This window comes from Protopterus annectens, chromosome 9.part0, assembly GCF_019279795.1.
Source record: "Protopterus annectens isolate FY-2018-M chromosome 9.part0, PAN1.0, whole genome shotgun sequence".
NCBI lineage: Eukaryota > Metazoa > Chordata > Ceratodontiformes > Protopteridae > Protopterus > Protopterus annectens.
Window position 1 is genome coordinate 236,420,941 of NC_056743.1, and position 10,855 is coordinate 236,431,795.

The 10,855-nt window shown below is 42.3% G+C and overlaps 1 long non-coding RNA gene across 1 annotated transcript in view; it reads right to left on the reverse strand.

Moving 5' to 3' along the window:
- LOC122811155 overlaps nucleotides 1-10,362 on the reverse strand; it is a 115,863-nt gene extending 105,501 nt beyond the window's left edge. The window contains exon 1 of the long non-coding RNA XR_006366217.1: nucleotides 10,280-10,362. This is a non-coding gene — a long non-coding RNA (uncharacterized LOC122811155). The remainder of the gene's footprint in view (nucleotides 1-10,279) is intronic.
- Between the last annotated feature and the right edge of the window lie 493 nt (nucleotides 10,363-10,855).

The following is a 10,855-nucleotide window of genomic DNA, read 5'->3' on the forward strand; positions in this document are numbered from 1 at the left end:
CATGAAGACTGCTCCAATTGAAAGAAAGAGCATCCACTTTCCAAGCTGTGGGATGAAACCTTTTTGTGCAAAACTTTGGCAGCTGGTGGTTTAGTGGGGAAGTGAACAGATCTCTGTCTGGAGTTCCCCATGACACTGTAAATTTCCGAAATACATGAGGATCCAATTTCCACTCGTGGGGATCCATAATTTGTCTGCTCAACACATCTGCTAAGGAGTTCTGTGCTCCCGGCAGAAACCTTGCCTGAAGATGTAGCTGTAAACTGAGAGCAGTCTCCCACAAAATCATTGCTTGCCTGCATAGAGGATAAGAATGTGTTCCGCCTTGCTTGTTGATGTACCACATGACAGTTGTGTTGTCTGTTAGAATCAACACCTGCCCTGGAAGAAGTAAATCCTTGAAGGCTATTAATGCAAACTGGACTGCTAACATCTCTTTCAAGTTGATATGTAGATGTTGTAGTCTGGCAGGCCACTTGTCTTGTATCCACTTTCCATTCAGATGAGCTCCCCAAGCTATGTCTGAGGCATCTGTTGTTAAAATCTGACTCGCCTCTGGCCGGGTCACAGAGAGTCCCTTGTTTAGGTGACATTCCTGAGCCCACCACAAAATTCCTTTTGAATGCAAGGTATTAATTGAGTGACAGTGACCAGATCCTGGCAGTGCTGTGGCCATACATTTTGAGATACCATTGTAGCTTCCTCATATGCAGTTTGGCATTGGGAAGCACCAGAATACAAGATGCCATGAACCCTAAGGCTTGAAGGACTGTCCTTGCAGTCAGCCCGGACTGATGAGATAGCTGATGGAAGTAAAGGGATAGACTCTTTTGTTTGTCCGGGGTTAAAAAGGCCATCTGGGATGCTGTATTCAGTCTCACACCCAGAAAGCACATGTCTTGAGAGGGTACTAGACTGGACTTTATTTCGTTCACAGAATACCCCAGGCATCTTAGCACTGCTATCACATAATCCAGATGATGAAGAAGCTCGTCCCTTTCTTGAGCCAGAATCAGGCAATCGTCCAAATAGGGATAAATCTGTATTCCTTTTAACCTGAGGAAAGCTATCACTGGAGCCAGAACCTTCGTGAACACTCTGGGTGCAGTAGATAAGCCAAAGGGCAATGCAGAGAACTGATAATGAGAAGTCCCAGCTCGAAAACGCAGATACTTCCTGCAACTGAGTCTGATAGGAACATGAAGATAAGCCTCCTTGAGATCTAAAGTTACCATCCAATGATCTTTGCCTAGCAGAGGTAAAAGCTGCTGTAACGTCAACATTTTGAACTTGGGAATGTCCAGATAAGTGTTGAGGATAGATAAGTCCAAAATTGGTCTCCACGTGTTCCCTTTCTTTGGTACTAGGAACAGGCGAGAATAAAATCCTAGGCCCACTTCTGGCATAGGGACCGGCTGAATGGCCCCTATTTGGAGTAACAGAGAAATTTGCTTGTGAGCCTCTATTCTTTGTGGAGGAGGAACGTCTGGCATGCCTTTGAAAGGAGGCAAGGTATGGAAATAAAACCTGTAACCGTGGTGTATGATATCCAATACCCATCTGTCTTGGGTAATTAAACTCCAATTTTCTTTGAAAAGTGTCAACCTTCCTCCCAAAGGTGCTGCCAGACGAGAAGGCTCTGGCAGCTGAAAAGGTAGGTCATTGGGTCTGTTTACGAAAGGACTGACCCCTGCCCTCACCTGAAGACTGTGCAGGAGAACTCCCTGTTCTAGGCCTGAAAGAGCCCTGAGCTCTGCCCCTACCACGCCTAGATCTACCCCTAGACTGGGAATCATAAGAAGGATACATCCACCCCTTAGTAGGCCAATTTCTACTAAACTTTGGAGGCTGAACCTGCAAAAAATCTTTAACAGTCTGCATAGACTTAGCCTTGTCTTCCATTTTCTTTAAGACTGTCTCAACAGGAGAACCAAACAACACATCAGATTGTAAAGGAGCATCTAAAATCCGTGATTTAACATGGTCAGATAAATTCTGATCCCTCAGCCAGGCGTGCCTGCGAAGAACTGACCCAGTGGCAGCCACCCTAGACGAGGCCTGTACAGCATCAAAACCACATTGCAAAGAATGCTTACCCACCTGTTCAGAAACATGTACTAAATCTTGCAACTCTTTACAATCAATACCTTCCGCCAGAGCATCAACCTTAGACCTCAATTGTGAAAGGAGATAGTTTTGGTATTTTAACATGTGAAACTGGCAATTCAAAGCCCTCATAGCTAGAGTGGAAGAAGTATAAACTTTCTTTCCCCATCTATCCAAAGCCTTGGCCTCTTTGTCTGAAGGAACCGGATTCTTGACAACAGAAGCCTTAACACCTTTAGGCCCCTGACTAACAGTTTCTGGGTCTGCCCTAGGACTCTTAAAAGATACTTATGAGCTTCAGGCACCCTGTAATATCTATCCGGTTTAACAGGAGCAGGAGGCAAAGAATCAGGATTAAGAGAAGCCTCTGCAAAAACATCTTCCACCACATCTAAAACAGGAGGTATAGCCAAAGGCCTATGCTGGGGTAAAAACAAAAATTCCCTAAGCCTTTTCCTGGAATCAGAGAAGTCCTGACCTTCCCACTTAAAATGCTCCCTCATAGAATGAAGAGTTTCTGATAAAGAAAAATCCTCAGGAGGAGAAGCAGAAGGAGTAGAATCATCCACATCAGAGTCAGAATAAGGAGAATACTCCTGCAAGTCTTCAGCCGAAGACTCTGAAACATCCGAAGCCTGCTCAAAACTCCCTGGCTCAGGCTCCACCCTAGGTCTCTTATCAGGAGGGGGCAAAAAACCCCTAATCAAAGAAATCAAATCTTCTGCCATTTTAAGCATATGCTTCTTGGGCACAGTTCCAGAAGAACTAGGGGTGACACCAACTGAAGCTGAACCTGGCCTGCCTCTGGGAGAAGCCTTGGGAACAGAAGGAGAGGGCCTAGCCACCCTAGGAAGGGAGGGGAGTATAGTAACCTGAGAAGCCCCTTCAGCCTGACCTGCCTGCTGAGAGGCCACATCTTGCAATAATAAAGTCTCTCCCTGGGAACCCAAAGAAACCTCCGGTGGAGCCACCGGCTCCACCGATACCTCTAAAGAACCGGCGTCCGGTACAGACGGTTCTTCTAACCTAGGCTTAACTGCTTTGTCCTTGTGCTTCTTCGAAGAAGCGGGCGTCGGAGCATCAGACGGCATTTTATAATTGCACCGCTTCCCAAAGACTAACCTGGCACAATCCAACCTTCTCTTTATAGTGCGTTTATTGAATCTAGCACAAGAGCGACACCCAACAACGTCGTGCTCAGGCCCTAAACAAGGAATACACAAAGTATGATAATCTCTATGCGGTATCTGTTTCCCACAAGAAATGCAATTATTGACTTTTTCTGACATCCGTAAATCACTGAGGCAAGAAAAACTAAAATATTCCCCAACGGGGTACTTAGCCAACTTTGAACTCGGTCTGAAACTTCGAAATCGAAAAATCTCAGAACGCCAACCGGCACTTGCAAAGCTGCTTCTGCATCGGACCATGTGGCAAAAAAGACTGAGGATATGACGTCGGTCATGCGCATTTGTACCCTGACGTCCTGATGTCAGTCAAATGCGCCTTGACCGACGTCAGCCTTATACTTTGATATTCGGGCCGACCGAGGACAGCGGACTACCCAAGTGTAAGGACTGCAGCAATGTGAGATGAAGAACATCTGGGTATAAGTACTGGTTGAGGGTTCAAAGGGGACAGAGTTAATTTCTCCAACACAAAATGTAGACCCCAAGATGGTTCCACCTGTTTTCTAGATGGTCTGATAAGTAATACTCCTTTCAAAAACTGTTTGACTTGGAATATCTAAGAAAGGGGGAGATAAGTGGCAGACAAGCAAAAACATCCAAAAGGTGTACCTTGATAAAGGGTACATAGGGCCTGAATTGTGTGATTCTCACAGGTACTTGGAAAAACAGGCTGTACATAAATGGGTCTTATTTGATATTATGGCAATAATTAGAAAATCTTTTCCAATTAACCAAATATGACTTACTAGTAAGCAGGTTTTCTTTTCTCCTTCAAAACCTGTTGCATGTCCTCAGGAAAAAAACGTTTCTAATTGGGATCAAAAAGCTATCACCCATACAGTTATAGCTGGAGATTCTGAATGCTTGGGTATAATGAGAAATTCCTTGTCTAGTGTTTGAGTAAGTCCACTCTAAGGCAGGTTTTAGTAATTATCCCTAGCCAAAAGCATTTGAAAGGAGAACCACTGTTGTCTGGGCCAAGAGAAAGTCACAACAAAAGCATCTCTGGTATGCCTTCTTGATCTTTAGTAGTATTTTAGATATCTGAAGAAAACAGGGGAAGCATAAACAAACATTCCCCATGCAGTGGAATGAGAATGTGCCCATTTTATAGGCCTTACTGCAGTGTCCTGGAACAGAATTATTTAAGTTGTCTGTTGAGATAGAAGGCAAACAGGTCTAACTTGAAGGGTTCCTCACAAGTGGATAATCTCCTGGAAGATCTCTGTGTGCATCATTCACTCGACAGTCTACTCTGGGGCTGCTCAAAGAGTCTGCTACTGTGTTTTGCCCTGATGGAATAAGACAAGGTGGCAGCAGTATATACTGTTTTACCCAACCTCTCCATAGCTCGACTATCCTTATCTAAGGGAAGGAGCTTAGTATATGGCAAGACCTTAGAAGGCTTGTCAGAGGAGACTGAAATCACTGAAGGATAAACAGAAGAGCATTTATACAAAATTTGCATTCCTGAGGTACCTTGTAGAACTTGTCAGGTTTCTTAGGAGCCAGGGGGTAAGGATCAGAAGCCACAAACGCAGCAGAAAAGGTGTCCAAAATGGCTGTCAAAACAGAAGGAACAGCAGACTACTTAGGAGACTCCATTTGTAAAAGCTCAGTATCTCTTTTGAATATTAGACACCTGGGAGCAATCCCATTTTAAGTACTCCATTATATGAGTGATAGTATCCCCAAAGGATAATTTTTCCAAGGGGTCTTCTTCCTCAGAACCATAGTCTAGAGGGGGAGGAATTTGAGAGGAGTATGCCAGGGATTTCTCCCCAGAGTAAAATTCCTCACCTGAGGAATCCAATTTCCTAAGCCTCTTAACAGGGGTGGAAGACCAGAGAGGAGGCTGGTCAGCTACCTCTTCAGAAGGATTCAAAGCCATTAAAGCATTGAACAGACCCAGAGTAAAATCCTGCCATTCACATTCGGGATCTATAGCAACTGGGGTAATGTGTGTTTTTTTGTTTTTTTCTTAAATGGGACACTTGCCATAAAGACATCTGGTAGTTCAGACCCTTGACGATATTCAATAATCGTAACTGGAACCTCTTCCCTTACTAAAATCTGAGGAAGCCCTTTCAGCCCCCTTGGAAATCAGACAAGGTTCCCACTCAACTTCTGAAACAAACATTGAAAAAGCCTGTAAGAATGTGTGGGGATTCAGATCCATGCCTGCCTCCAACTGGGTCATAGCACAGGAATCCGAGGCAGGGTTTATCTAGTGAAGACCTTTAGGGCCTACATTAGTTTCTAGAGAGATATCCAGCAGAGGCTGGATAGCAACTGGATCAGGCCTAGCCATTTTGGTCATCTTCTTGGCAGATGGCCGACCCTTGGGGTGGGAGGATTCTGCCATAGCATCCTGGGGCAACAGCTTAATTTACTGGTTTTCAAGGAATATGGACAAGGAAGATAAGTGACTATGAATGATCGTAGGGAGAAATGCTTGACACATGGAGCACTAAGTATGGCTGTGGGAAGCACCTAAGCAAAAGACACTGGTCATGATGGTCTTTATGGAGAATCTGCCTCCCACACTGACATTTTCCCTTCATGGATGACATGAACACAAGCATAATACAGTAAAGAAAAAAAGATAAAGAAACCCCAGTGAGGCATTTATCTGAAGCCGGCTTGATAAACAGGATGGCAGAAAGGTGTTCAGACAGATGTTAGACAATGCCATTCAGACTGGTGACAAAGAAGTTCAGAATGTGTCTCCATACATCACCTTTACACCCTATGCCTTACACAGCGTGTATACGTGTGACATGCGGAGCCTATACAATCTTTGGTATACTGGACAAACATTGGACTATCCTTGGCAGGAGGTCCCTTATGTAAAAATACTGCAACAGTGATATGGAAGGATATCTCATCCTTCTTTTATGCCTAAAGTGGCATACAAGTTTACTTTAAGCTAACCTATCCATCTCCCAGTTTTCTTTCCTGAACCTGAAAAGGAAGACGAAAGGATGCTCCATACCTTGGATGTCCACAGACAACTTGGGTAATATTGTGACAGAACTAACTTTAGATCATTGGACTAATTGTTCATTTCTTGTGACGGTAAGAAGTGAGGTCGCCATGAGTCAAAACTGACTATTTGTAAAAGCTTGTCTAAGGTTATTACCTTTTTTTATACTCTGCATGACAAATCTATTCCCAGCAGGGTCAAGGTCCACTCTACAAGGACCTTGGCTGCTTGTATGGTTTTATGGAAAGGGATGGATTCTAGAAGTATTCTAGAAGCTTCTACTCGTTCCTCTATACATACTTTACAAATCACTATAAGCTTGAGTCCTCCTCTAGGTCTAGATCAGGATTTGCTAGGATGATCCTCCAGGGGTTACTGGACCCTTCTTCTTCCTCACAAATGTATTTAGCTATGGTAATCTACACAGATAGCTAAGGTTACCGCAACAGGAATGAGTATGTTTAGTATAACAGTAGATGTTCGAATGATCACTGCTGCAGAAGCCACTCCCTCCACCCCACCCCACCCTTTTTTGGCATGTTTTTGATTCCAGGGTGTGATCATTTATCTTTTGTTATTCCTAGCTTCGTCCATTCAGTGCTCATTTTCCCTCTCTCTGCTGGCACAGAGCTCTGAAGAGTTTTGTGCCCAAACTTGCCTTTTAGCCAGCTCAGCTTGAGCTGCTTGATATTTTGGGCCCATGGAAGGTGCCCTGAAGCTTTGAAAGTTGGCTAGCTTTTATATCCTTTGCAGGTTACAACCCATTATTGCTAAGGCTACTGCAGCAGTGATCATTCAAACATATACTGTTATGGTAAGTTCAAATTACTCAACTGTATTCTCCTGTTATAGCTTAGCTGTTTTCTATATAGCACTAAATTATTCCCTAACAAAATATGTAATCACAATGCAGTTCATAAACAAAGGGGAATCTGAAGAGATGTTCAAGAAATGGAAGGCAACTCTGTTGCTTAATGAGCTTTTTTTTTTTTTCTTGGTCCATAGACTAATTAATCTGAATAATTATTCTAGAAGACCCCAGTAATGATACCAATGAAGGTGCTGTTTATTGCTTGCAGAGGCTGAAGCAGCAGGGTCAGTGACTACTCTAAAGATACTTTTATAACTGGACTTAAGATCTTTATTTTTGGGAGGCATTAATGAATAAAGTACCTTCTATCACAGTGCCTGTACAGGGCTTACACATTTTACCCAACATTTTGCCTTCCTTACAATTTAGCTAACTTCTCTTTTTATACTGTTAGATTTTTGTCCCTTCTCTTGCTTCCATTCTCTATCTCTCTCTCTTACCATTCCAGAAAGAATTTTATGTTTACTACTTTCCTTCTTTTAAGCGGCTCTTTCAAGATTTTTTTTTTATTTTTGCCAGAAAAGTTAATGCCTTACTTACTCTCTCTCCTGATAGCTTGTTAAATGTAACACAAACAGCACATTTTAATAATGTGAAAAGGCCCCAACCAAAATAGACACCACATCTAGTGATGTTTTTTGAATGACTTATCACAAAAACACACTTATCAATTTGGGGGGAGATGAAAACGCAACCTTATTTCAAAAGGCCGAAGATTTGGTGTCAATGCTGACGGAAGTGGGATACACTTCAAAAACACTCATCAGTTGCAAGAGACACTATACACTGAATTTTGTTTCCATGAACAACAGCAATCAGATGGCAAGAAGAACTGAGGGAGGGTCTGGTCAATGTTACTTGTACACGGCAGACTGGCAGTCTCTTGCCAACTGTGTAAGTACCTTCACAGACATGAGACCAGTACTTGCTCTCAAACAAAAAATAAATAACAAGGACAATTTGGCTGGGACACAGGAAACAGAATTTGCATACACTTGATATTTCAACTTACTATTGTTGTGACATTCCTTTACAAAGACACGTATTATCATTAGCTAAATGGGATAAGGAGGACTGGATTACAACAGGTGTCCTGAGTTGAGTAGTTTGGCTATGAACAGGGCAGTTTACAAAACCAGCGAGCACATAACTACTAGTGATGCTACACATGGTGCTGCCAGTTGATACCTTGGAGCTAGATGAACCAGAGGCAAGGTCTTGAAAGGATACTACAATTTAGCAAGCAAGAGGAGTTGAATACAGTGGTGGCACTAATGGACCAGTGATAACGAAAATATGACAAATCCAGATATTACTTCATCAGCACTAAGACCTGCTGGAAGAAAGTCAGTGGAACTGATGACAACAGATATGAAGATAATGACAAGAAAAGCAATGACACTGAAGCTAATGAAACAGAAGGTGAAGTAAACTTTGGTGGTGTGATATTCACTGGGAACCTGAACTGCTACACTAGTGAGCTAAACCTCGCCACAACAATAAATAGAACATGCTGAAGGGATATATTCCTGTTAGTGACTCCCCATGCTTTGGAACAAAATTCCTAACTACATAAGGCACAACCCCTCACTAACACTCTTCAAGAGAAGCCTTGACGAGTGGATGGGTAACAGAAAATACACCCCTAGGATCACTTCATTGGCTCTGCTTGACAGAGGCTCAGTTAATCAATGGGGCGGCAAAAGCAGAAACACACTGGCTAGGCTTAAAAATGCCCTCGGCAGATAGCCTAGTACCTACCTATGAACCTATATGGAATCCAAGGTACAAATCTTATCTTCAGAATCCTCCGTCAAGAAAGCTTTCTTTGGCTTCAGTAAACACTAAGTAAAGGAAGAATTTTTACAGGGGAAAAGCTAATTAGACTTTAATGGAAATAGTGCAGAATATACTTTTTATGCCTACACAAACCAAAACCAATAGCTCCTTACTACTTGTACCAATTCAGCTCATTCGTCAACAACCACCTGTCTAATTCCACAGCTAACAGCCATATGGTCCACTTACGCTTGGCCTGAGAGAACCCTGTTAACTCATTCATTCCCTCAAGTGCCCCAGTGTGGACATCATGTAGGTCAGCCCTAACCACCTACCCAATATAGCTTCAAGGAAGCTCTAAATAGTGTTGCTATCCTAAGGAGACTCCTCACAGAGCACCTTCTGGCCTATTGCTGCACATGCTTCTACATTTCCTATAGTTGTGTCCTCATGTTCCCTCATACTTGCGTAGTAGGAGCCAGCAGTCCAGTGTAGCTAGCAACCTCACTTCTGACAGGATGGCAGAGCTGGTGCTGACTGCTCATAACATTCCTCCCTGCCAGACCCTTCCAAAACCACAGCTGCTAACTGAACTCAGGCCACTTGGGGCATTGTCACAGAACAGACCCTCTTATGGGAAGAGCAGAAAGAAATTAAGGATCCTGACAAATGTAGTGGGGAGTCATTAAAGGGCGTCTATTGCTCCATAAGAAACAACTGCTTATACAATCTTATAAAAATATATAGGGAAAAAACACTCCCACACAGCTTATAATGCAAGACACTAGACTGGATCTAAACACTAGACAGTATGCATTTGATGGCAGAATGGAAGAAACATTTTTTTCCTGAGTAGTAAGAAAAGACAATAAAAACCAAAAAGAAACTTTGCAAAGTATACAAGGATAATAACATAATGAAAATAAGCTTTCTAATGTTAAGTTTTTGCTTCTTTCTGCCAAATGTGGCTTCCAATGCCTGAATGGCTAGCATTCATTTACTGCTGACAAACACAAAATGTAGAAGCAGTCACATCCAGACAGTAAAGTACGTGGAGCAATCCCAAAAGAAATGCTAGGAAATCTGAAGGCAGATTCTAAATTTAATCATGTAGAGAGATTTGGAAGGGAAAAAAATACCAAGACAGCTGCTAATGGTGGTGTTTTCTACTGTGTTGTACCATACAAAATATGTTAAATGCTGATGCACTGAAGTACATCCTATTTGTCTCCATTTCTAAAAATGATGACACTGAAAACCATAACTCTAGAAAGGCATATTTGGCATTATATTTAGCTGTTCAGTAATTATTACATACATAGGCATTTTAAATACATAAATACTCACAGTAGGAGTGCTGCAAAGATGCTTACTTGATCCTTTTTTCTTAGCTTTCCCATTTAAGGAACCATTTGATATCTTTGTCTTGCTGGACTGCAGAATGAGAAAATCAAAATGAGAGACTGTACAAAGGAGCAGCATGTGCATACATCATACAGCACAGGTCTGGATATACACTTATTAGCCTAGAGTCCAGACTTCACACTTTATGTAAAAATGACCTTGGTTCATACTTGACTTCTTTTGCAGAATTGTGATGAGAAAAGAAGCTCAGTAGTGAAGCTCAGGATTCTTGCAACAGATAATTCTAAAACCCATGTCTAGTACTTTTTGACAAAGATGTGGCAAACTGGCCAACAACCTTTCAGTAATTTATTCTTCACACTATCTGGACAGCAGTCAATCGGCCATTTCATTATACTTAATCTTTCTTCATTGCTGAACAAAGGTCAATGGATTTGTAACTCAGATGAGATTATGGATGGCATTCATAGTCCTGGAATTCACTCAAGAGTAACAGTAATCAAGAATTAGACACACACTGCTTGTAATCAAATAAGCAAAGGACAAACTGCACTGTTT